This window comes from Arvicanthis niloticus, chromosome X (assembly GCF_011762505.2).
Source record: "Arvicanthis niloticus isolate mArvNil1 chromosome X, mArvNil1.pat.X, whole genome shotgun sequence".
NCBI classification, from domain to species: Eukaryota; Metazoa; Chordata; class Mammalia; order Rodentia; family Muridae; genus Arvicanthis; species Arvicanthis niloticus.
The window spans coordinates 74010857-74036519 of NC_047679.1; the positions used below are offsets into that span (position 1 = coordinate 74010857).

The 25663-nt window shown below is 40.2% G+C and overlaps 1 pseudogene; it reads right to left on the reverse strand.

Annotated features, from left to right (window-relative positions):
• Positions 1-1082: 1082 nt before the first annotated feature.
• Positions 1083-3982, reverse strand: LOC117694530 (thyroid hormone receptor-associated protein 3 pseudogene; annotated as a pseudogene).
• Between the last annotated feature and the right edge of the window lie 21681 nt (positions 3983-25663).

A 25663-nucleotide genomic window follows, 5' to 3' on the forward strand; every position in this document is an offset into this window, starting at 1 on the left:
ATGCACAACCCAAGAGGAAGGCTGGGGGAAAAGGGTGCAGCTGGCATCTAGCAGATGCAGGGATGCAGTGGTTCACCTGCTGGGGACTGCCGCCCTGGAAGGCAAGCAAAAGGACCCTTTAATGAGGATGACCCCCAACATCTGAAAATGTTTCAACTCAAAACATAATTTCAAAGAAGAGAAAAGGAAAACCCCAAAAACACACAACCCCACAGACCACCCAGCCATAACCACCATCTTTAATCAATCATAGGTGTTTCATTTTATAAAAAGATTAATAAAAGTATTTGAAAATTATTTTCTCATCTTATATTTGTAAAGATAATAGAATTCAGAAGTTTCTTAGAAAACCGTCCAGAAACTGCCCTCCAGTTTCCACTCCTTTTGCTGAAGACCAGCAGGACTACAAAGTTTGGGATACTGGAGGTGCTGGTGGAGAACAGACAAGAGCAGGGTGCATGGGGAGGCTGGGGGCAACTCCATGTGACATGTGGCTGTGTAGAAAGGGGACACGAGGTGATCAGAAAGGCCATAAACTCCTCCTTAACATTCAAAACCGGTTTGTACAAAGATCCAAGCAGGTTGGTCCCAAACTGAGGTCAACACTTCAATTTTTAGTCACATGCTTTGTTTTCTTGTAAGAATCAAAGTTACCCAAATTAAAATTTTTATGCTTATATTACTACATATCCCTTAAAAAAAGAAAAGAAAAATATAAGGATTTTTTAATTAAAACTCAGGACAGGAAGAGACTGAAAACCAAATTCCCATTTAGTTCCAAATAAAATGAAATGAAGAAAACTTGGTTTCTAATTGGGGGTGGAGTGGGGGTGGGACAACAAAACCAAAACAAAGTCCAAGCATCAGCATCCTTCTCCCTACCCTGCCCCACCCCACACAGCAACAGCAGGAGCCCAGTGTGTGTGGTCTGCTGCAATCATGAGCCTGATCTAGTTTCAATAGCAGAGTCCTATCCTGTCCAGTGAGACGGCACCAGGGACACACTCTGCTGTCGTGGGATTGATTCTATGTGGCTAGAGGGTTGTGTGGTGGGGTTTTCGGGATCATCATGAGGCTCCTTGTTTCGCTCCACCACCCTCTCCCAGCACCTTTCTCCCCTGGGGCAAGGGCTCCATCAAGAATGGTTCCTACTCAGCTGAGGGCTGTAGACTGTCCTTCTCTTCTCTGTTCTCTGTCCCACTCTCATCATCTTCAATCTCTCCCTCCTCTCCACTGAACTTATCATGGGCCCACTTGGGGCTGGTACTCGATTTCCGGAACATGAACCGGCCCCGGTCCTGGGGAAAGGCTCCTCGGCCACAACCTCGGCTCATCCATTTGTTGCTGCACTAGCCTTCCCGGTCATCGTGCAAGTAATACTTCTTGCTCTTGGGTGTATACTCTGGATCCCACTCTTCTTCCCGGATTCTCTTTGGAAAATCATTGTTGCTGTTGTTGTTGTTGTTACCAGAATAGTTTCCTCTGCCCCAACCTCTTCCTCTTGCTCAAAACTGAAAGGTTCCCCGAGCTCTGCCACCTCTTTCATTCAGACACAGGAAGTCTTTGGTCCCCAATCTGGATTTGTCAAAACCTGAGGGGCTCTCCTCACTCTCCTCTGCTTCCTCAGGGTACTCCTCTGCTTTGTAGGAGTGAGTTGACTGGGAAGAGGAGGAGGACGACCTAGACAGGTCTCTTGCTCTGCGGTGCTTCTTCTGCTTCTTTGATCCTTTGTGGGTTTTCTCTGTCTTTTCAGTTGACCTTTCTCTTGAGTGGCTAGAGTCTCTGGAATCCACCGACTCTCTTGATTTACCACGCTTAAGATCTCTCTCCTTATGTTTTTTACGATGTTCAATATCAAGACGAAGATCAACAGGATCATCTTTGTATCCTCCCTCAGCCTTGTAGCCAGGTTCTTGTGGACTTTTCAATTCCTCATGAGTCAAACCATGCTTTCTGAATGTACTGGGGGAAATGTCTATCCTCCTGTGTATCTCTGGGCTTTTCTTATTTTTAGCTGCTTCCTGTTCATTTCCTCTTTTTAGGTATTTAGTAAAGCGTTCATGCAATGTCATTCCAGAGGATCCAAAGTGATGCTCTTTAACATGATGAACAATGGTCACTATGTGCTGGGCAAACAGTTCTGAGGGACTACGCTGAGACTGAGCTGACTGTATGTGCTGGAAAATGGATCAGAATTCCTGCTCCTTTTTGTTGCAATGGACTAGATCCTGACAAATTGTTCCTGAGCCAATAAGCCACTGGGTCCTCATTGAAGGAGTCCATCCGGACATTGACCTGGGCCTCCCGAGTAATGGAAAAGGAAGACTTCCCTGAGGAAAAGTCTCCTTTGTTTCCCAGCTTGTCACGGCTCTCAGAGGTCTTCCTTGGGGGAGGTGATGAACTTTTCTCCTGGACTGCCTTGTATGCAGTCACCCTCAAATTCTTTTTCTGAGACAAAGCCCCTGTGTTCACTTTCGCTCCTCTTGGACCCTCCACGCTCCTGCTTTCGGGATCTCTCTGTGAAAGGCTCCTCCTCCAGCTCCTCTGCATTCCCCTGCTTTTTCTTCCCTGCATGCAGGCTCTCCCACTTGCCTGACTTCTCTTCCTCCTGGTTTTTGCTCGCACCAGCTATGACTTTAGACATAAACTTGGGCTCATCATCAAACTCGGGTTCCTTCCTTCCCTAACTTTTGTCCTTATCTTGCTCATCCATCTCCTCCTTGTGGAAGTCAGCCATCTTTTTCTCAAAGTCATCCTGGAGCTTATACCTTTTGGGTGACTGGCTGCCTCGGAAGGGCTTCTCAATGTCTGACTTGGGAGCAAATGGATCAGATTTCATTTTGACATCAGCATCAGAGAAGCCCCCTTTCTCCTTCAGCTTCTCCTTCTCAGCATTTGTTTGTTTCTGCTCCTTATCCTTTCCATTCTCTGTCTTCTGCTCTTCTAGATACCTTTTTGAGTATGCTGCTTCCCCCGAAGCAGTGCTCTCTTCTTTCTGAGATGAACCATATGCAGAGCCAGTGGCTGGTGGACTCTTACCCACAGGACTCTTTTTGGATGGACTCAAAGACCCAGAGCCATGGCCGAACTGACCTTGGTGTGCTCCAGATTGATATCCAGCACCACCTGAGCCCATCTGGGATGCATTAGAAAGTGGAGGACTAGGTTTTGGCACAGGGCTAGGGCGTGGTGACCTTCGCCTAACCACCACAGACTGGAGGGGACTTGAGAGCTGGGCTTCTCTCCCGGGGGACTCAGATCTGAAACTGAGGCCTGTGATGCAGAACCAGTGCCATAGGTGGTGGCATCTGGCCATGGTTTTGAGCTCTCAGACCCTTTTATATCTTGAGAGGCGCTTCCAGAGAATGTCTGCTCCTTAGCCTCATCTCCCTGGTTATCACCAGCTGCCTGAGAGGGCCGGCTATCCTTGGAAGAGGACTTTTTCTCTTTTGTAGACTTTCGCTTAGATGACTCAACTCTGCTGTGGTTGGAGGACAACCGGGAAGATGAGGAGCTTCTTCACCTGTCAGAGGATGACTTATCAGAGTTCCTAGAGTGGCTCCTGGACCGTGGTGAAGGGGACCTTCTCTTTGGCGACCGAGATCGAGAACGGCCCCGATGAGGGCTGTATGCTTGCCGGTAGTTCTGCCAATTGGAACGGTAGTTTCCATAGCCACCTTGGTTATACTGGCCCCATGGATAAAAGCCTCAGTTTTGCCCACGGAAGTAATAGGGCCTCCTGTAGCCTCTGTTGTGAGCCTTGGAAATCTCCATTCTGATACACTCTGGGGTGATTCCTTTCTCTGTTATGAGCTGGAGAATATGATCTGGAAGGAGACCTAGAACTCAGCCTGCACTTCCTTGAACGAGAGACAGATCGGCTTCGGGATCGAGACTTTGAAAACGAATTAGACCGAGATCTGGATGCAGATCTTGAGCAAGAAGAGTGAGACCGAGACTTGGATTTGTTTGTTTTTGACATCTTGGAAGTTTACACCTTGACCGGCCAAAGCGCCTACAGCTGCAGTCTCGCAATAGCACAACCTGACCAAACCTCACCCCCGCCCGATAGCCTCTTTGAGTTTATTTATGTAGTGGATTACATAGATGGATTTCCGAATATTGAACCATCCCTGCATTCCTGGGATAAAGCCTACTTCATCTTGATGGATAATTGTTTTGACGTGTTGTTGGATTCGGTTTGCGAGAATTTTATTGAGTATTTTTGCATCAATCTTCATAAGAGAGATTGGTCTATAGTTCTCTCTTTTTGTTGGCTCTTTCTGTGGTTTAGGTATGAGCTTAATGGTAGCTTCATAGAACGAATTGGGTAGTGTTCCTTCTGTTTCTATTCGATGGAATAGCTTGAAGAGGGTTGGTATTAGGTCTTCCTTGAAGGTCTGAAAGAATTCTGCACTGAAACCATCTGGCCCCGGACATTTTTTGGTTAGAAGATCTTTAATGACTGTGTCTATTTCTTTAGGCATTATGGGACTGTTTAGAAGGTTTATCTGCTCCTCGTTTAACTTTGGTACCTGGTATCTGTCTAGAAAATTGTCCATTTCATCCAGATTTTCCAATTTTGTTGAGTATAGGCCTTTGTAGTAGGATCTGATAATTTTTTTAATTTCCTCTGTTTCTGTTGTTATGTCTCCCTTTTCATTTCTGATTTTATTAATTTGAATGCTGTCTCTGTGCCCTTTGGTTAGTCTGGCTAAGGGTTTGTCTATCTTGTTGATTTTCTGAAAGAACCAGCTCCTGGTTTTGTTGATATTTTGTATAGTTCTTTTTGTTTCACCTTGGTTGATTTCAGCCCTGAGTTTGATTATTTCCTGCCATCTACTCCTCTTGGGTATACTAGCTTCTTTTTGTTCTAATGTCTCGGTTTAGTTTCTGTTTCCATGATCTGTCCATAGCTGAGAGTGGGGTGTTGAAATCTCCCCCACTATTATTGTGTAGGGTGCAATGTATGCTTTAAGCTTTAGTAAAGTTTCTTTTATGTATGTGGGTGCCCTTGCATTTGGGGCATAGATGTTGAGAATTGCAAGTTCCTCTTGGTACATTTTTCCTTTGATGAATATGAAGTGTCCTTCTTTATCTTTTTTGATTACTTCTGGTTGAAAACTGATTTTATTTGATATTAGAATCACTACTCCTGCTTGTTTCTTGGGACCATTTGCTTGGAAGATTGTTTTCCAAACTTTTACTCTGTCTGTCTTTTCCACAGAGGTGCGTTTCCTGAATGCAGCAAAATGTTGGGTCCTGATTACGTATCCAGTCTGATAGTCTATGTCTTTTTACTGGAGAATTGAGTCCATTGATATTAAGAGATATTAAGGAAAAATGAGTGTTGTTTCCTGTTATTTTTGTTATTGGCAGTTGAGATATGTTTGTGTAGCTACCTTCTTTTACGGTTTTGGGAAGATTACTTTCCTGCTTTTTCTAGGTTGTAGTTTCCCTCCTTGTGATGGAGTTTTCCACCAGAACTGGGTTCTGATGATGCCATGTAACTTTGGTTTCTGTTGCTTACATTCTTGTGCCTGCCTTTTTGCTGTCTGGTTAATTCTAGTGCTACCTGTACTTCTGTCTCTGATTGAAGCCTGCCTTTCCAGTTATCTTGCTTGTGTCTGGTCTTCTAGGGGTCCAGATGTCTTTGTGATTTTTTCCAGCTGCACTGATTACGGTGGTATCTCTAGGATGCCTCAGGATATGGTGCCTCCAAGGTGGCAGTCCAGCTAGGTGTCTGCTGTTCTGGGTGCAGTGTTTCCTCTAGAATATCTCAGGATATGTTGTCTGACGCTCTGAATTCAGTTGTTCCTCTGTGGCTCTTGGTTGAGTGGACCTTCCAGTATGTCTCAGGCAGAATCCGGGGTCCACACAACAGCAGACCTTGCAGAGGTCTGGTCCAGGCCTCAGATCCGGGAGGTGGCCAGAAGGGGGGTGCTAGCTAACACTGGCTGTGGGATCTGTGGAGCCTCCAGAATTTCTCCGGCAGGACCTGGGGTGCACACACCATTAGGCCAGCTGGGGAGAGGTCTGGTCCAGGCCTCAGATCCGGAAGAGGGGCGAGGGGCCGAAGGGGAGTGCTAGCTGTCAGGGGCTGGGAGGGGGGGTATCTGCTGGAATCTGAGCACTCACAGCACCCAGATATGGGCTCAGGGCAGTATGTGGGTTTTCCTACCTAATGCTGGCTGAGGGATCCCTGGAGCCTCCAGAATGTCTCCGGCGGGATCCGGGGTACACACACCAGCAGGCCGGCCAGGGAGAGCTCTGGTCAGTTTTAAAATAATAAAAGTTTCTAGTGTTCTTTCTTGGGGATAAAGGGGAAGACAGTGGTTAGTGGGTAGCATGCAAACAGCAGCTTCTAGTGTTTTGGGGAAGAGAGGTTGTTGGTAGCTTGGTAAAGCCAGCTGAAAGATTGGGTGGTCTTCTTAGAAAAATGCCATATAGCATCTGGTGGGGCTGAATGAGACAGGAGGATAGCAGCAGTTTATTTTCAGAGCCAAGCCTAGAGCAAGGCCTTAGAAGATGATAACATGGTTTTTTATAACTATAAGCTACACACATTATACTCTGATTGTAATTGTCAGGTGTAGGAAGCCGCTGTTAGCGGTGGTATAATCCGCCATTCCAAGATGGCTCGGACATCGTGTCCTCCACTAGTAAACAATTAACTACGAAGGTGCAAAAAGGCAAAAGCGCGCCAAAAGTCACTGCCCATCCTGGAGTATAATATGGGGTGATGAGTGAACAGCCAATCAGAAGTGAACACGTCACTCTAGGGTGTATTTAAGCTGTGCCTCTTCCTGTCTTTGGCCCTTCCGTGATCTTTCCTCTTCTGCTTATACAAGAAGTAAAGCCTCGTTTGTAGTAACTACCCAATCAATGCCTCCGTGTCCTTTTTTGTGGGCGAAGGGGACACAAGTGGTGCGTGGAACAACTGGAGCTGAAACCCGGGAGTTTCAAGGTGACGCGGAGGCCCCCAAGTTTTGGGGTGGGTTAAAAGACTATAGAATCGAGGTACACCTCTGGAAGGTATGCCTGGGGTAGAAACCTTTGTTGCAAGCGGATATTCACCCATTGCCTCTGCTACAGTAGTTGGCCTCTTGCTTGTGTTTTCACTGTTAGCTTATTTATGTTGTGAGGATTCAGCCGGCAGCACAGCTATTAGGGCAAGTCAAGAGGTTGCAAGAGAGGTCCGCTCCAGGCTATCAGAACCAGAGCGTGTTAGCCGGCACCAGGCCAAAGAGCCTGGGGGTCAGGCCAAAGAGCCTGGGGAGACAGAGTACTCAAAAGGAACAAGGGCTACTGCAGAGCTCATTGAACTTATGGAACCTTCACTGGCGGCTGGAGAGAGAGTGGAGGACAAAAGGATCCTCCTTTATGACAGAATCTTTGGGGAACCAGAGCAAGCAATGCCAGTGATAGAACAGATGATCTTTGAAAATGCCACAGCTGAATGCAGTTTGGGAGACACCCTTACTAATGCAGGACTAGCGGCAGCTAATTTACAGAGGGCTGAGGTCCTTCTCCAAGGTCAGGGACGAGATAGGCCCGAACCATGGCCAGGAAGTGGGGCTGTTTGTGCTTATTCCACAGGTGAAAACAATTCAATTTGGGTCCCTACGAGGCTGGTGCAGATTGTGAAGAATGAAGCTAGGTTGCAAGATTATGGCCCTGATTCTGCTGACACTGATGTTTGATTTGGCAATAAGTATACCACTGTGGGCCATAGTCAGATCTTGGCCTTTTCCCTTGCCAGTACATTCAAATGCTGAAGCACCTCCATTGTTTACAGCTATTGAGTGTTACTTGGTTGCCCGTCCTCAGGGCCAGCAGCCCGAGTTATACAATGCTACAAGTTTTCCATTAAATTTTACACTTTGGTTTGTGGCAGCAAAACTTTACAGCATAAAGGTAATCTACTTGGTGTTGATTTGAGAAAAAATAGATTGCTTACATCGTTAAAGATTGGTTTTTTGATCTGCCTATGTTTATAGAGAAAAGATACAACACGTGTCTTTTAAGGTTTACAGTTTAAATTTAAGGTTTAAAGTTAAAATCAAAACCGCACAATTCAGCCTAGCCAAGCCTCAGAGGACAGGCCTGAGGGAGGTTAAGCACATTTACATTTGAATTAAGACAATGCAGACTGAGCTACAGAAGCCCAGGTGCTAAGCATTCCTTTTTGTTCTGGGTCTTTACAACCAGGTCCTAGAAATGTGCTTACGGGGATTTGTCTTTTGTCTTCATTGTTTCTTGTGAGAAGAGGGATAAATCTAAAACCCAAAGACTTTACAACAGTCTGTGGGCTAAAAGTTATGATTATGCTGGAGGCATTAAAATTATGCCTGCTTCCCTCTATGAGTATAACTGTACCTGCTGATAAAATATGGTTCAAATTATTCTAATTCCTTTATATTCAAAGTTGTTAAAAATGAGATGCTTTAGATTCCTCTAATATATGTAACAATTATTAGAGAATAAGGTTGGCTTTTATCCGATATATTCATTGGACTAAAAAAGATTGGTTATTAATCCAAAATAAAGTTCAAATTTAAGATTTATACGGCCTAACTTGCCTACTCCAGCTGCCATTTCAGTAAATGCTTATATAAAAGATGTTTTATACCATCCCTTTACATTTCTGGTAAAGGTGAAAGGTTTACAGTTAGTAAATTTATTCACAATTTTTAAGAGCCCATGAAGCGATATTTGTTAAAAATAATTGCTTCAGAAAATGGTTAATTGTTTTACATTTTATATATATATACAAATATTGTTGCTGCTTTAATACAAAAAAATAAGCGGTTAAATCTTTTGGTGTGTATTATTCATTGTGTGATACTTTATTAGTGGATTTCTCTAAAAAAGTTATTTCTGCAAGCCATTGCTCCAATATAACGAGATTTAAAAAATTTTAGAGTACTTGTTACTCCAAAAAAGGATTCAAAGACAGTGTCTTTCAATATTTGAGACCTCAGTTATATCCTAATCAGATGGGGCTAGAGAGATGGCTCAGCCGTTAAAGGCTAGACTTTTAAAATATAAAGACTGAACTCCCAGCCACCACATGGTGGCTCACAACCATTTGTGGTAGGGATCTAACGCCATCTTCTGACTTGTGAGTATACATGCAAAAGAAAATGTTTTACTTTTAATCTTGATTTGGTCTTAGTGATTTTTAAAAGTTGTTAAGAGATATTATTTGGCTAAAACCTCATCTTAAGCTTACCATAGGAGGGTTTAAACCTCTGTTTGATATTTTCAAAGGGATGTAAGTCCTAAATTAAATCATATGTGTATCTTCTTGAGTTTACCCTGCTTCAACACAATTAAATTATGTGTTGTAGCCACTGTTTAGAATGTTTAAAAAGGGTGTATCTGCCTTTGTCTTGTTGAATGGTGTGTTTCATGAAGTGCAGAATGTTTTGGCTACACAATCTAATATCTCTAGCCATTTGAATAACATTAAAATTAATAAGGTGTTTAGGAATGCATCTACACAACCAGTGTCGGTGTGTGTGGACCTTCCATTTTTCTTTATGTTATCCAACTTTCAGAATAATTCTGATATCTTGGATTGTAAGAATGTTACATGCCTTTTGGCACAATGTTGGAATGGATCACTAGACCTAGCCTTGGTTGTGCATGTGCCTACCTTTGTACCCATCCCAGTAGAAGCTGATCCTGAAACTCTCCCTACTACATCATTATTGAGACATAAAAGAGACTTTGGTCAATCAGAGAGTTGATTTGCTCCAAGCTCATGTGGAGCAGCTCACGGATGTGGTTCAAATAAGCTGCGTGTCAGCAACCCCACATCCAGGTATTACACCTCTAAGATTTGTGAATGATACATTTATTCAAAGCCATAATCTTTCTGTTTATTTAAAAGAGAAGTGGACTGTGGAGTTGGACCAGGTGCAACAGCAATTGCAGATCCGGATCTTGAGCCTTGATGAAGCACAGATGGACCCTGTTACCCCTGGCGATTTTACTTCTTGAATTTCTTCTGCCTTTTCCTTCTTTCTTAAATGGTGGGGATAGGCCTGTTTGATGCAGCCCTATATTGTGGATTAGTGTTCATGATGGTTGGTCTGTAAGCTCAGAGCCCAACAAAAACGTGACAAGGCCGCTAGTGCCCAAGAACTCGCAGCCTTGGAGCAAGGATCTCCCCCTGAAATTTGGCTATCTAGGCTAAGAAAGTAGCTGATGACTGAGACCCTCAGTTGATGCACCCCAAGGGTTCAGCCCATTGCACTGTGTCGTTAAGAGGTCTAAGTCCAGCCAGCCCTTGCCTAAATAGCTGTGGTACCTGAATAGTAGGTTGACAGCCCTTGCAATCCTGGGAGCTATACTCCATTGCACAGGGACAGGTGTCAATTCCTCTTTACATCCCCTTAGCCCTTGCACCCAGAGGACTTGTTTCCATTGCACCTGGTAGGGTAAGGGAGAATCTTCGGGCTGTAAGCTCTTGATCACTTATTCCCCCAAGATGGAGTTTGCTTGATCGGGTTTGAGTTCGAATCTTGATTGGTGCTGTGCTTAATAGGCAATAGGCTGTTTCATATTAATAATTTAAACAGGGGGAGATATAGGAAGCCGCTGTTAGCGGTGGTATAATCCGCCATTCCAAGATGGCTCGGACATCGTGTCCTCCACTAGTAAACAATTAACTGTGCAGGTGCAAAAAGGTAAAAGCGCGCCAAAAGTCACTGCCCATACCGGGGCGTAATATGGGGTGATGAGTGAACAGCCAATCAGAAGTGAACACGTCACTCTAGGGTGTATTTAAGCTGTGCCTCTTCCTGTCTTTGGCCCTTCCACGTCTTTCACGTCTGCTGATACAGATTAAAGCCTCGCTGTGGTGATACCTGAATTATGCCTCTCGTGTTTCTCTTCCACGGGTGAAAAGGGGACACGGGAGGTGCATGGAACAGTCAGGTTTTCTTTAGCCCTCCTCAATATTCTTCAAACTTTCCAGACCCCTCTTATAACCAATTCTAAAGGTTCTTCCACATTTTCTCAAGTATACAATTAACAAAAATGCAATTTCTTGATATCATTTTCCTCTATTACTTAGGTTTCTGCTACTGCAAAATTTACCTGCAATCAAATAATAAAAGTTATTTCTTTAGTGTCCATCAATGAGGGTCTGATATTGTTTACAACACCTGACATATCTTCAAATACTAGATGGTCTCTGTACTGGTTTAAAAGAGAAATATTATTCACAGGCTGACATATTTGAAGACATGTTTCCAAGTTGTTGTCATTAATTAGGAAGATTATGGAAGTAGTAGACCATTTCTAGAAGAATCATGTCACTAGAGATGGGCTTTGATATGTTATTGGCTCAGCCATAATTTGTTTCCTAAAGAAAATACTAATCCAATTAAATACAAAAATAGAACTATTCTTTTATACATGGGTAAACACACACACACACACACACACACACACACATATATATATATATATATATATATATATATATATGTATATATATGTGTACATATATGTACACATATATATATGCCTTACCAGAGTAAGATGAAAAAATATACTATGCAAGAAAAACAATGGATTTTTATTTTTCAGTTATTTTTCACTGGTTGATTTTATTGCTGCCTAAACATATTTTCAAAGGATATTTAAGAACTTATAGACTTCACAAAGTTTAAAACTACATGATCCTAATTTTTTTTTTTACTAATAGACACAAGTAGATCTTATATTACACATCATTTGCATTTTGCCATATATTCTCATATACATAATTAAAAGATATAAAGAAAATGTACTGATCTCAAAGCCCAGTGTTGGACACAAATGACTTTTAGTTTAAATTCTTATAGGTATGTATTTCTATGAAATGGAAACAGTATGTCTTGATATAGATTAGGAGTTTTGTCACCAAAAATTCATTTCAGAGTATTGAAAAATGCCAATACTGATAACCATAAAGTTTAAATGAAAGGATATATATTAACACATATTTTTAAATTTCTTAAAGATATAATTTTATCTGTATTATTCTTTATATATGGCTGCATACCATGTACATGCCTGGTGCCCACTCATATACACACATTCTAGAAAAATACTCATATACAGAAAAGAAAAAATTAATTACTGCAGAAAACAATATGCAGTTTTAACTCAGGATCTGATGATCTAAACTAGATCTGATATGAAAGCATTCTCAGTTAGGACTAGTACCAGAAGACATTTTACAAGTTTACAAGAGATTTCCAAAGACAATCTTATTAAGGACAACATTTATTTTGGGATGTCTTACACTTCCATAGGTTCAATCCATTATCATCATCATGACTAGAAGCATGGCAGCATGCAGGTAAACATGGTGTTAAAGGAGCCAGGAGTTCTATAACTTCATTGAAAGAAAGCCAGGAGCAGACTGCCTCGACATGGCTGTAATGAAGTTCTTAAAGCCCACCCCCACAGTGATGCTTTTCCTCCAACAAGGCCATACCTACTCAAACAAGGCCACACCTCTTAATAGTGCTACTTCCTTAGCTAAGCATATTCAAATGACCACAGAAATTGAGGGAATCCATCAATGCTCCTAAGGAGCTTTTGTACCTATGAATCACAAGAAGGACCAACATATGAAGATACTGCTAAAAGTGGAATAGTGGCACATATAAACTAATGGTAACCAACAGCTATTTAATTTTACTCATGGCCTTCTGAAAAGGAGGAAAATCATGTATAATACAGGAAAGTGCAAATAATAACTTCTGAGAAAGGAGGAATAATTAATCTCCCTTGGGGGTGAGCCCACCAATTAATTAGTTATCTAATACAAATATTATCATCTCTGAAATAATATATACACAAACCATAAAACTGGACTCAGCAGGTTGTGCCTATACATTTGTGCATATATGTAATGTATATAACATATACAATATTCAAATAAAAATAGGTAGCAATTTGACAATAATATGGGGACATGGAAAGGGTTGGAGGAATTGGTCATGACAGTAGTGTAAGAAAGAGAAGAAGAAATTGTTTAATTATATTTAGTTAAAAGTACATTAAAAGAAACAAAAATAAGTTTAAATAAATTAATAAACTCAAGAAAGTATCATTTTATATTTGTGCTGCTCACATGGAGATGCCCTGATGTTATGACAAGCCACAGAAAATTCTTGTATTGAGAGCAGAGTTGGATGCACAAAGCTACTCCTAACTATGGAGTGAATGACAGTTGTTAGATGCTGAGGAAGGAAGACAGTTTTCCCAACAGACCATATCCTCTGATAAGGTGACCATTCTCCTGAGGAAGGCCACATGCTCAAGATTATTTGTAAAGTACAAATTGGTCATGAAGAGCTTTAAAGAAAGATACAAGTTTGACATGGCAGGAAAGGGGAAATATACATTGGAGTCTGTGAAAGGAGAGATTAATATAATCAAAATACAATGCATAAAAATCTATGAGAACTAACTCTTAGAAGTACTTTTTATTTGTGTTTTTCTTTTCACATAGAGCTCTCCAAGGTTAGCACAATTTCTCTCCATATTATGTTTCAAAAAGCCTTTCTTCAATCTATGAGTTTCAGTATTTCTGCTCTTTTTGTTTTCTTTTTAAAAGTATTTTTGAAATCTCTCTCTCTCTCTCTCTCTCTCTCTCTCTCTCTCTCTCTCTCTCTCTCTCTCTCTCTCTCTCTCTCTCTAACTATGAAGGCCAGAAAATGGAGTAAGAGCCACTGGAGTTAGCTTCACAAGCAGTTTTGAGACATTCAAAACTGATACTATTAATCAAATCCATGTCCCCTGGAAGAGAAGCAACTGCTTTTAAACACTGAGCCATTTCTTATCGTTTTGTTTCTTAACTAAACTTGTTATGCAGAGTAGTTTAAATTAACAAAAAATTGAGACAAGAGTGCATTCTGTTTTATTTCCCCCCTCATTTAATATGTTACATTAGTATATTTGACATACTTAATTTAATATTGAAACATTATTAATAATGTTATTTTAATCAAACATTCATTCCTAATGATTTTTACCTAATAACTGATTTATTCTTCACATATTAGTTTCTAAACTTATCTCTCTTAAATACATTTAGATAACATCTGGATAACATCAAGGCAAAAATCAGGATAAATTCCTCTCCCTAAGGTCCTTAAAAAATCACATATAAAATTTCCACTATATAAGGTAACAGTCACTAGTTGTGATTATTAAGGTAAATCTTTGAATGGACATTATTCATCATAGCACAGAGTGTTTTGTAATATTGTTGTCAACTTTTTTATTTATTTTTTATTTATATGTATCATGCTTTGCCAATATGCTTATCTGTGCACAACTTTTATGAATTACCAATAAAGAAGAGAAGAGGTTATTAGATATACTGAGACTAGTGTTATAAATAGTTGTGAGCTGCCATGTGTGTGATAAAAATTGTTATTCCTGTGAAATATCAGACAGTACATAGTACTTACTAGCTAAGTCATTTGTCCAGTCCTGCTTAACACAATTTTAATGACTTCATTGACAAAATATTATATTTTCTATCTATATGACATAATAATATATGTTGTTATTATTTTTATTGAATTTAAAGGATATTTTATTATGACAAAAAGAATAATAAAATGTTTAGTTCTTTCTCTGAACTTTGAAGCTTTTTCTACATATATAAACATGTTTATGAATAATATATATTTATTTCTCTCAAGATGTAATTTTCTATTTTCAAGGAACAAGAATAAAAATTTTATTTTCCAAAACAAATGGTTACTTATTTTTCTGTAAGTAAAGTTAATTATAATAAGAAAATATAATTTAACATTTTCTTAAAATCCAGTTTTATTTGTCTGATAAACTTTCATTTCATCCACTAAAGAAAGAGAACAAGAAGCATATATACACACACAAACAAATAACAGGTATAAAAACAGAACATCAGAAACCATAATATACAAGCAAAAGTCCAATACGACAAAAAATTCCCAAGCAAATCAGTAAGAATCAATAGTCTACAAAGATACCATTGAGTTCACTTTGTGATAGTCATTTACTACTAGTCAGAGAGGGTCTGTCTTTAAGTGTTGTTAATTGTGGGAAGCCATGGCAAGGCCTTACTTTTGGCAAACACCCACCCTTGGCTCTCCTATCTACTATTCTTCTTTCTGCTTACCTTCCATGATTCACTTGTGAGTTCTCAGAACTTCAAACAAGGCCTCATAGCAACCCACCTTAGTAACCCTTCCTCCTGATCTCTAGATTTAGCCAACATCCTGCTAGTTAGATGTTTTTAGAACCCCTGGTAATGAAAAGGCTTTGTGAGAATAACTTAGTTAGATACCACAGCTGCAGCTAACTTTCTCCACCTGCAAAGCCCTCTTTCCTTTACTACCCCTCCCCATATCCTGTTTTTTTTTTTTTTTAATATATAACCTGTGTGAACAATAAAAATTTTGTTAGCTTGATCAGACTTCTTGACTTGTTGTGCCTCTTTATTTTCTTATGCATTTCAGTCCTCTCCACAGGGTCTAAGGGTCCCACTTGATTGTCCAGCTGGCCTAGACAGTTAATATTTCCAATGGGAGGCCATTGGGGGAAAACTAAGATTTCCTTTTCAAACTGATGTCAATTTGAGACAGCTTTTGGTTCAGGGTGAATGCTCAATTCCACTCTCCTACTGAGTATTTGGACATAATCTGCTTAAACCTGTGCAGGCACTTGGCATGCTGTCACAGTTTCTGCGAATTCATCTGTATTTCAGTCCTGTTGTGTATACAATACAATGCTTCCTTAATGTTATCCATCCATTCTGGCTCTTACAGTGTTCCTCCTCTTCCACATAGTGTCTTGAAACCTGAGAGTAGAAGATTTGTAAGGTTGTATGCCCACATCTGTTGTGCCACAGGGCAGGGCCCCTTGGGTGGCAGAACACAGATGCTGTAGGGAAGTGTCGAGGCACCACTCCTGGGGTGGGAAAGCACAGTCAAAGATGTGGAAAAGCCATAGCTGGTTTGGGGGTTCCTGAGCCCGTGATGAGGCTGGGGCCATGGGGTTCTCAAACTCTTGGACATTCAGACACCACTGGGAGTCATAGAATAGCAGAGAACAGAGTAGCAGGGGACTGTAGGCTGCCATGTGAAAAGAGAAACTCCAGTTTAACCCAGCAAGGATTGTACTTGGCTTGGTGATGGTTGTGGATGGGAGCACAGAGAGGCCTTCTATAGGAGATTAGGCTGTGGCTTTGTAGGTGAAGGCCTACTTCATGGCTCCCCTCATAGTATCTTTGTTCTAAACAGTTTATTGTCATGGAAGAAAATGGATGCATAAAACCATATACTTCTACTCAGGGTGGGCCTGAGGTTAAATACCTTTTGCAGGGAGGAATGTCTGGGAAGGAAAGCTTATTGGCTAAGACTTCTGGGCTTCTAGCTACTTCATCAGATGGAGAACTCTGTTTTGTACCTGTCTGTTTTACGTGAGAAGCATGGAAAGTGTGTTCCAAGTCACGAATCTGGCTGGAGCAGGGAGACACCTAAATGTGCTCACAGAGTTTCCAGGTTTTGACCTGCTCTACCTTACCAAACTTCTTAAGGTATCACATTTAAGAGTGAGTCTTCTAAACTATCTCATTCTATGTACATTGTCTTATTGTGGATCTCTCTGTTAATTCGCATCTACTATAAGAAGAAGCTTCTTTGATTTTAATAGTGACTGAGTTAGACTGATTTTTGGATATAGCAGGATGTTTTCCAGAGTTATTTTATTGCTGTTCCTTTAGCAAAACATTTGCTTATGCCAGGCAGTGTTGATGCAAGCCTTTAATTCTAGCACTCGAGAGGCAGAAGCAGTCGGATTTTTGAGTTTGAGGCCAGCCTGGTCTACACAGTGAGTTCCAGGACAACCAGGGCTATACAGATAAATCCTGTCTCAAAAAATAAAACAAAAACAAAAACAAGCAAGCAAGCAAACAAAAACATTTGCTTTTCCTCTAGGCTCATGCCCTATCCAGTCTCCAATTTGTGGCTATGGGAGCAGTGTGAACCATGCATCTATCTTATGAAATAAGCCTTAAATCCAATATGAGAGTGGTTGGTTACTCCTACAACTTTGTGCCACTATTAAACATAGGTCATTGTATATTACACGGTTTATAGATAGGTTGGGAGTTACCTTTTTGGTAGCATGCAGAGAATCTTTCAGTACCTAGTCAATAGGAATAAAGGCTCTATTTAGGTACCAGCCATACTTCTCTGTGTTCAATGATTTTATATACATATATACATATACATACATATACACACATATACATCATATACATATATATCATATACATATACATAATATGCATATACATATATATATATATATATATATATATATATACACATACACATGCCCACACACATACACATATACATGTGTGTGTGTGTGCAAGCATGTGTGTGTGTGTATGTATTGCCTTCAGCAATGGGGCTTTTCTATTACTTTTTGCAAACAAACAATAGCCTGGCAATAGCCTGAGTTGTAAGTAAGTTATCCATGGAGCATCATTTGGCCAATGACTCAACTAGATATAACCCATTTCTGACATGAAATATTTAACATGGTGATAAAATATATCATATGGAAACCTATATATATATATTATAGTAGGTTTCCATATGACCCATTCTATGACCCCTAGTGTTAGTTTTTCCTATGCTTATTCCCTGGGAAATTTTTCCCACCACCTCCTCCATTTAATCTTCCAGTTTTTCTAACCTCCCCATCTCTCCAAAATTATAAATTCTATTTCTACTTGCTTGTAAGTTCCTCCTCTCCCAACCCTGAGTCATTTACTTTATATCTAAAATTTGTGGTTACAGAGACTTTAGCATGCCTATCAAAGACTTAAATGCTAGCATCCATACATAAGATAATATATACAGTATTTTTTTTTCTTTTGGGGGTCTTTGTAACATCACTAAAGATGATTTTTATCTCATTTATTTACCTGATAATTTTATATTTGCATTTTAAGTTTGACAATATTTTATATTTCAATATACTACATATTCAATATTCATTCTTCCAGTGATGAGTATCTACCTTATTTCTAATTTCTGGCTATTATGAGTAGAGCAACAATGAACATAGATAAGCATAGTCTCTGTCTCTGAAATAGGATATACAGTCTTTTGTGTTTATGTTCAAGCATGATATAGCTAGACCTTGAGGTAGACGTATTACCAGCTTCCTGAGACATCAGTATACAGATTTCCATAGTGGTTGAACTTTGCACATGATTCTTAAAGAAAAGCAGTGAAATAAATATTTCCGAACAAGACAGTTATGATGGCACTTGGGAGGTAGAAGTAGGGAGATCTCTGAGTTTGAAGGCAGCCTGGTCTACAGAGAGTTCCAGAACAGCTAGGACTACACAGAGAAACACTGTCTTGAAAAAAAAAAAAATTCAAATAGATGAGTGTCAGATGAAAGACATCACAGGCAGTTTGTTAATGAAAGTTTCTGAATATATATCTATATTTATATCTGTATCTAATTTCTCTCTCTCTCTCTCTCTCTCTCTCTCTCTCTCTATATATATATATATATATATATATATATATATATATATTCACTTTTCAGGAATTAATGTTATTAGGAGAAATGTACTTCTTACTTGAGACCATGATCAGGCCTTGCGGTATGAAAGCATAAAAATTTACCAAAGACATCATAAATGGAAATGTAATTAGGAGAGACTTACCTTTAAGACATGCAAAGATATTCATTAGGAAGGATAACCTAATAACCTAAAATGTCCAATTAGTACTGTGAACATGCATATGGGTATGAGGCCATGCACTGGAAGAGGGGAGATCTACCAGGGGCCACACTCAAAGATGAATGGTTCTCCTTTTTTTGGCAGCTATCAAATGGTACTAACGCCAAAAAAAGTAGTCAGAGCTGGAGAATACGTCTTCTGTGCTATAAATTCAGGTGATTTGATTTTAAAACATATATTGTACAAGTTACCACAGAAAGTATGAGTTTCTGAGTGGAAGAGCCATGTCATGCCCTGAGGATATTTCACAGCGCTCCTGCCCATACCCCTGCTCTTACACACTGTCTCCATTCCTGTGATGTTTCCTGAATGTGTGTGTGTGTGTGTGTGTGTGTGTGTGTGTGTGTGTGTGTGTGTTGGAGTTGAGTGTTGATAAACATAAGCTATTTAGGGCTGAACACTCACTATTCCTTAATTTCAGCACTTGAATAGGTTATGAGTTTCTCCATGAACTGTTGTCCATAGGGAAAAGAACAACGTTCTCTGACCATGCTTGAGAGCAGCACAGATCTTCAAATATAAATACAAACATATAGAAGACAATTTGAAAGCATGGCCATTTAGTAAAATGGTAAGGTCAGGATTTACCCCAAGGCCTCTGGCTTATAATGTTATCAGTCATTATTTTTAATCACGATTGCAGTGCTAGGCATGACATACTTCCTGTGGGAAAGATCTTAAATTAAATCAGAAAGTAGGTAGTTACCTCGCAAGAGTCATTGCACTATCTTATTTGGTGGTACAGCTTGCCTGGCAAATGAATATTATAGCATACATAGCCAAGCCCTGGATAAAATTACTTGTATTTTTTTCTTTCATAGAAGCCTACACAGTACCCCCAGCTCTAAAAATCAGCAAGCATAGGAAAATGTTCTTTATTGATATTTTTTTTAAAAAATAATATGCCTTCAAAGTTAAAAATCCTTCTGCATACTCAGAAATTAATAAAGAAAAAGCTTCTTAATAGCTCTCATCTGGCCATGACTAATGCCCGCAGAAGTGCTGGCCTCAAATAGAAGATTTTACTAAATTATATACATTTTAGGCTTATACATTTTACTTATACTGTCATCATTAAGTCTCTTTTGGTAATCAGACCCAGGCTATACTTTGAATAATTTAAGCAGAAAGAAGACTGAAAGTCTGGCACTTGGACAGATGGTAAATTTATACAGCAAAAATATTGCCACAGTTAGTTTTCAAATACACCAATGTTGTTCTTTTCAAAGAGTAGTTACCCAGGCTCATCTTATACACCTGCAGAAATATGCTATTCCAGAAGAAATCACAGAAAACTTTATGGCAGAGCAGGAGCTCTGACCCTGTGTTGAGAGTGATGTCTAGTGGCTAGTACTGACAAGTAGGAATTTTCTGAGTTCAGCAATGGTGCAGGAAATTTGATGGTAGCTGAAGCCAGGGTCACACAGGTCAGCCAGTCTCAGTTTTTCTGTTGATGGATATCTGTGGGAAGCCGGCAGAAGATGGCTATCATTCTTGCAGCCATTTTGAGCCATATACCCTGACATGAGACATTTTTTTCAACAGCTGAGCACACTCTGATAACCTCTTGTTTTATATACCCAGGATTTTCCCTTGGGTGTGTGTGACTTAAAAGTGTGACTTGAGAAGTCAGACTTACAAAAGGTGAGAGGCAGACAGAAGAAGGGCTGGAAACTTGGAACTTTGAGGCACCAGGGACTAGGAACTAGGGACTAAGAACTCAAGACTGGGGACTTGGACTAGGAACAAGAAACTTAGAAAGATAGAAGAAGAGACTTGAGAATAAATGGAAGTGAATCACACTCTGTCTGTTCTCTATTCTTCGAGTCCACCTTCACTCTCTCTTGCTGAACCCTGACCCCCAGACCAGAGCAGCAGTGTGGGCTCTGACAATCTAGCCCCCAAAGCTTGGGGCAGTGTGGGTTCCAACATTTGGCAGAGTGGTCCCCAACAGATATTGATGCAAATGTCTTGGGAGCACAGCATCAAATCTTTGGGGCCACTCCCAATATTTCATATTTTGTATCAATTCATTGGATCATAGCTTTGTCCTACCAGGGCTCACAGTGTTGACTCACTAACAACACCAACGCCAACTTAGAGCTATTTAATTAGCATACCAAAACCTGCCTTGATCTTGGCTCTTATGTGATTCTACTTTTTTTTACTGAATCATTAACATATCAGAGCTTACCTTAGAGCTTATTTACTGTCTGAGGTGCCTTATGGGAGGCTTTTATATCTACATTATTCTCTCATTCTCTCTCTCTCTCTCCACACACACACACACACTTTTCAAGTTATACAAAATGGTTTCACTTGTTCCTAGTATGAAATAATTTACATTTTATTGTGAGTATGAGATATGTTTCTTACAACTTAAAGCATGTGACTTGTTTGTGGAAAATATTTTCTTAATTTTTTGGTTGTTATCAAATACATTTCACAGATACCTAATTCTTATTTGTCTCATCACTGTGATCAAACACATGATACAAAAGTCAACTTAAAATAAGTATTTATTTCAGCTCATAGTGTTAGTATTTCATCTAGGCTCTGCCCAAGAGTTACATAACAACATCCAGGTATGAGTCTGGCTTGCTATAAAAGTCTCTCTCCTCTCCTCTCCTCTCCTCTCCTCTCCTCTCCTCTCCTCTCCTCTCCTCTCCTCTCCTCTCCTCTCCTCTCCTCTCCTCTCCCTCCCTGTCCTCCCCTACCCTCTCCCCAACAGTTCCTGGCTGCTGGCTTCATCCCTTCTTTCTCTATCCTCTCTTTTTGTTACTTTATGCTCTCGGTCTTTCCCATACCTCCCTTCTGATTACTCAATTAAAAATCATTTTATACTGGACCCATTGTATGGCTGGTACCTCCCACCATATCATGTCACTGCATTATAAAACATACTGATGGTACCAAGACCCAGATTAGTAAACACAAAGGTCCATGATCTCAAAACTGCTTGGATCACATCCTGACCAGCCCACCTGTCACTCAGGCTCACTTTTTGGCAACCAGATCCCTAGATCATGCCATTTAAACATCATTGATTTTATAAACTACTCTACTGGTTGGCATAAATGGAGGAAATCCCAGCCATGGTCTGATTGGATCATAAATTGTGTGACTATTATTGTATTGACAGAATTTTAACTTCTGTAATGGTGACTAGTAAAGATTATTTCAACATCAAAAAACCCACCAAAACCAAAAAAAGCAAAACACCACAATAACAACTCAAAACAAACCTGAGATTCCACCTCACACCGATCAGAATGACCAAGATCAAAATTAAGGTGACAGCAGATGCTGTTGAGGATGAGGAGAAAGAGGAATACTCCTCCATTGTTGGTAGGATTGCAAGCTGGTGCAACCACTCAGAAAATCAGTCTGGCAGTTACTCAGAAAACTTGACATAGAACTGCCTGAGGATACAACTATACCTATACCACTCTTGAGCATATACACAAATGATGTTCCAACATACAACAAAGACACATGACCTACTATGTTCATAGCTGCCTTATTTAAATATCCACAAGCTGGAAAAAAACCTAAATGTCCTTAAACAGAGGAACAGATACAGGAAATATGGTACATTTATACAATGAGTACTAGTCAGCTATTAAAAACTAAGACTTCATGAAATTTACAGGCAATTAGATAGACCTAGAAAATATCATCCTGAGTGAGGTAACCTAGTCACAAAACAACATAATATGTACTCACTTAGAAGTAGCTATTAGCCAAAATATGCTCAGAATTCCCATGATACAACTCACAGACCATATGAACCCCAAGAAGGAGGAAGATCAAAGTGTGGATTCTTCAGTCCAACCTAGAAAGTGAAACAAAAGGAACAAGGAAGTTAGGAGGTGGAAAGGACCTTGAAGGTTGTAGGAGGGGAGAGGAAAAGGGGGACAGGATCAGGTGTGGTAGAAAACAGAGAAATACCAAGGGTCAGGAAATTGAATGGAGATATATAGAGTGGGAAATGGGAAACTGGTGGTACCCACTAGAAAGTCCCTGTTTTCAGGAAAGCAACAGGTTACTAAGACCCAATGGGTATGACATTAGCCAAAATACTCAGCAAAGGGGAGAGAGAACCTGTAGGAAAAAATATTCAGAGGTTAGGCATAGCTCCTGGTTGAAGGGTAAGGTCACCTACCTAACTCAAAAATATTGACACAGAATTTTTTATGTCTAAAGGAAATACAGGGACAAAGAGTGGCACAGACACAGAAGAAAAGGACATTCAGAAGTTGCCCCACTTAGGGATCCATCCTATCTGCAAACACCAAACCTCAATACTATTGTAGATGTGTCTGACAGAAACCAAATAAATCTGTCCCCTGAGAGACTCTGCCAGTTCCTGACAAATATAGATGTGCACAGCCATTTGACTGAGCAGAGGGACCACAGTCGATGAGTTAGAGGAAGGACTGAAGTAGTTGAATGTGTTTACAACCCTATAGGAAGAACAAAAATATCAACCAACCAGACCCCCAGAGTTCCCAGGGACTAAACTACCAAGCGTAGTTTGGAACCCATGGAACCCATGGCTCCAGCTGCATATGTTGGAGAGGATGGCCTTGTCTGGCATCAATGGGAGGGGAGCCCCTTGGTCCTATGAAGGCTCAATGCCCCAAGTAGGTGAATGCTACGGCAGTGAGGCAAGAGTGGGTGAGTGGTTGGGGGAGTTCCCTCATGGAAGCAGGGGTAAGGGGATGGGATAGGTGGTTTGTGGAGAGAAAACCAGAAAGGGGATTGACATTTGAAATGTAAGTAAATAAAATAACCAACAAAAAGTATACAAATAAATAAAAATAAGCATGTTATATGTAAAAAAAATAGAAACATTTTGGTTGGCAGGCAGGGAGTTTTGATCATGTGACAAGATCTCTTCTTGCCACCACAAGCCCTGTAGTTCTGAGTGTTTCAGTGGTTCTGAGGCAGGTGTATGTGGCACATCACAGCTACTTGTGCTCACAAAGATCTAATAACCACCCAGCACTTCCCCTGCCACAGCTGGCTAAGGGCAGATATGGACCAGAATAGAAAGAAATCAGAGATAAAAAAAAATTCCAGGAAGTAGAAGTTCAGGACTGCCAACATGGGCAAACAAACAACTGGCAACAGTTTTGAATCAGAGTGGAATACCAGGAGTGGAGCCAGTATGAACGTGAGTTAAATCACAAACACAACTTAATGAGTGCTTTTAGAGCTGCAGGAGTGGAAAGCAGCAAAAAAGAGAGAATTAGCTGGACCAAGGTTAGGAGCAGAGATGGAAAACAGGAGGTATAAAGAGATTTGGAGTGAGGATAGAGAAATCCTCCACGTAGGAAACCTTTGATTTTCTGGATTGCTGCTAAGAATTGTAACTTTCAAAAGTGTCATTAAGTGGACACTTAGAGTTATTATCTAGGAAATATTGTGGCCAAATTTCTCAACCACATATGGCTGACAATGTCATCCTCCCTTACATATACAGCTGGGGCCATGGGTCCCTCCCTATGTGCTCCAAGGTTTAGACCCTGTGACCTCTCATTGGTTGGTATTGTTGCTTTCCTCATGGGGCTGCAAACACTTTTAGCTCCTTCAGTATTCTTTCTAACTCATCCACTGGGAACCCTGTGATCTGTTCAATGGTTAGCTGTGAGCATCTGCCTCTGAATATTTCAGACTTTGGCAGACCTCTAAGGAGACAGCAATATGAGGCTCCTGTCAGCATGCACTTCCTGACACCCACAACAGCATCTGCCTTTGGTGACTGCACATGGGGTGCATACCCAAGTGGAACAGTATCCAGACGGCCCTCCTTCAGTTTCTGTCCCATACTTTGTCTCAATATTTGCTCCATTGAGTATTTTGTTACTCCTTCTAAGAAGGACAGAAGCACCCATACTTGGTCTTCCTTCTTCAGGAGCTTCATGTGATCTGTGAGTTGAATCTTGGGTATTTCAAGCTTCTGGGCTAATATCCAATTATCAGTGAGTGAATACCATGTATGTTCTTTTGTGATTAGGTTACCTCAGGATGATATTTTCTATTCTATTTCCATCTATTTACCTAAGAATTTCTTGACTTCATTGATTTAATAGCAGAGTAATACTTCATTGTGTAAATATCTCAAATTTTTTGTATTCATTCCTCTGTTAAAGGACATCTGGGAACATTCTAGCTTCCAGATATTATGAATAAGGATGCTATGAACATAATGGAATATGTGTCCTTGTTATATGTTGGAGGATCTTCTGGGTATATGTCCAGGAGTGGTATAGTTGGGTCCTCAGGTAATGCTATGGCCAATTTTCTGAGGAACTGCCAGACTGATTTCCAGAGTGGTTGCAGCATGTTACAATCTCACCAACAATGGAGGAGTGTTCCTCTTTCTCCACATCCTCTACAGCACCTACTATAACCTGAGATTTTGATCTTGGCCATTCTGACTGGTGTGAGGTGGAATCTCGGAGATTTTTGATTTGCATTTCCCTGATGACTAAGAATGCTTAATATTTTTAGATGCTTTTCAGCAATTCAAGTTTCCTCAGTTGAGAATTCTTTGTTTAGCTCTGTATCAGATTTTTAATAGTTTTATTTGGTTGTCTGAAGTCTAATTTTTTAAGTTCTTTGTATATATTGGATATTAGCCCTCTATTAGATGTGGGATGGGTAAAGATCTTTTCCCAGTTGGTTGTAGTTTTGTTCTTTTGACAGAGTCCTTTGCCTTACAGGAGCTTTGAAATTTTATGAGATCCCATCTGTCAATTCTTGATCTTAGAGCATAAGCCATTGGTGTTCTGTTAAGAAACTTTCCCCAAGTGCCCA